The sequence below is a fragment of the Leptonotus elevatus genome, unplaced genomic scaffold (assembly GCF_054856555.1).
Source record: "Leptonotus elevatus isolate MCC_2025b unplaced genomic scaffold, RoL_Lele_1.0 HiC_scaffold_281, whole genome shotgun sequence".
Taxonomy (NCBI): Eukaryota; Metazoa; Chordata; class Actinopteri; order Syngnathiformes; family Syngnathidae; genus Leptonotus; species Leptonotus elevatus.
Genome location: NW_028233676.1, coordinates 7,501 through 10,000, shown reverse-complemented (window position 1 = coordinate 10,000; position 2,500 = coordinate 7,501).

The following is a 2,500-nucleotide window of genomic DNA, read 5'->3' as shown; positions in this document are numbered from 1 at the left end:
CGGAGGCACCGCCGCCGCCTCCGGGCGCCAACCTCCCCCAGACTGGGCTCGCGCCTGTCGGGCGGGGGAGGGAGGGCCGGCGGGGCGCCGGGCTCCGTCGTAGGACGGCCGGGTGATGGCTTCGTAACCCCCCCGCCCCGGTTAAAGGGAGGGGGGGCGTACGTCGCCGGTTCGGGGGGCGTCTCGGCCTCGCTTCCAATCGGGCGCGCCGGGGCTGTGCGAGCGCCGGGCCGTCAAAGGCCGGCGTTCGCGGTGGCCGGGGCGCTGTAAGGCGACCCGCGAGCCGGAGGAGCCGCCCGCCCGAACACCGGCGCGAGGCCGGCCGGCGGGGGCCCTCCGAAGGCGGGTCTTGGATGCCGTTCGTACGTGGGAGAAGGTGCGGCGTGTCGCGGGCGACGGCCTGCTGCCGAGGCTCCGGAGGCTCCGGGGGCGGCGCTCTGAAAATATCCGGAAGATCGGCCGACTTGGAAAAAAATTTGAGAACCGGGGCTGAGGAGGGGGAAAATCTGGCCAGGGAGGCCGACCCGAAGTGCCTCTAAGTCGGATAGGGATTGGGCGAAACTCCCTTGGAAGTGGCACTCTGAAAAAATTTCCAAGTTTGGCTGACTTAGAAAAAATTCGAGAACCAGGATGAGGAGGGGGAAAATGTGGCCAGTCAGGCCGACCTGAAGTGCCTCTTAGGCGGATAAGGGTTGGGCGAAACTCCCTTGGAAGTGGCACTCTGAAAAAATTTCCAAGTTTGGCTGACTTAGAAAAAATTCGAGAACCAGGATGAGGAGGGGGAAAATGTGGCCAGTCAGGCCGACCCGAAGTGCCTCTTAGGCGGATAGGGGTTGGGCGAAACTCCCTTGAAAGTGGCACTCTGAAAAAATTTCCAAGTTTGGCTGACTTAGAAAAAATTCGAGAACCAGGATGAGGAGGGGGAAAATGTGGCCAGTCAGGCCGACCCGAAGTGCCTCTTAGGCGGATAGGGGTTGGGCGAAACTCCCTTGAAAGTGGCACTCTGAAAATATTTCCAAGTTTGGCTGACTTAGAAAAAATTCGAGAACCAGGATGAGGAGGGGGAAAATGTGGCCAGTCAGGCCGACCCGAAGTGCCTCTTAGGCGGATAGGGGTTGGGCGAAACTCCCTTGAAAGTGGCACTCTGAAAAAATTTCCAAGTTTGGCTGACTTAGAAAAAATTCGAGAACCAGGATGAGGAGGGGGAAAATGTGGCCAGTCAGGCCGACCCGAAGTGCCTCTTAGGCGGATAGGGGTTGGGCGAAACTCCCTTGAAAGTGGCACTCTGAAAATATTTCCAAGTTTGGCTGACTTAGAAAAAATTCGAGAACCAGGATGAGGAGGGGGAAAATGTGGCCAGTCAGGCCGACCCGAAGTGCCTCTTAGGCGGATAGGGGTTGGGCGAAACTCCCTTGAAAGTGGCACTCTGAAAAAATTTCCAAGTTTGGCTGACTTAGAAAAAATTCGAGAACCAGGATGAGGAGGGGGAAAATGTGGCCAGTCAGGCCGACCTGAAGTGCCTCTTAGGCGGATAGGGGTTGGGCGAAACTCCCTTGAAAGTGGCACTCTGAAAAAATTTCCAAGTTTGGCTGACTTAGAAAAAATTCGAGAACCAGGATGAGGAGGGGGAAAATGTGGCCAGTCAGGCCGACCTGAAGTGCCTCTTAGGCGGATAGGGGTTGGGCGAAACTCCCTTGAAAGTGGCACTCTGAAAAAATTTCCAAGTTGGGCTGACTTAGAAAAAATTCGAGAACCAGGCTGAGGAGGGGACCATCTGGCAAGGGAGTCCGACCTAAAGTGCATCTAAAGCGGATATGGGTTGGTCGAGCCTCCCTTGATTTGCCCTGGAGCTCCCACGTCTTAAAAAGGTCTCTCCTATAATTGTACACCAACCATTTTGAGGTTTGGGTGCAAACCTCTCGAATGGGGGGACTCGGTCCCCTATCTACAGCGCCCCTAATGACGACAGGTGGTACTGCGCCCCTGGTAGCCCGGCCATTGAAAATGAATGGGCCCATTCATTTCAATGGGGAATTTCGACCCCTGGTTGCCCGCCATTCATTTCAATGGGGAATTTCGACCCCTGGTCGCCCGCCATTCATTTCAATGGGGACTTTCGACCCCTGGTTGCCCGCCATTCATTTCAATGGGGGATTTCGACCCCTGGTCGCCCGCCATTCATTTCAATGGGGGATTTCGACCCCTGGTAGCCCGCCATTCATTTCAATGGGGGACTTCGACCCCTGGTAGCCCGCCATTCATTTCAATGGGGGACTTGGACCCCTGGTAGCCCGCCATTCATTTCAATGGGGGATTTCGACCCCTGGTCGCCCGCCATTCATTTCAATGGGGGACTTGGACCCCTGGTAGCCCGCCATTCATTTCAATGGGGGATTTCGACCCCTGGTCGCCCGCCATTCATTTCAATGGGGGATTTCGACCCCTGGTAGCCCGCCATTCATTTCAATGGGGGACTTCGACCCCTGGTTGCCCGCCATTC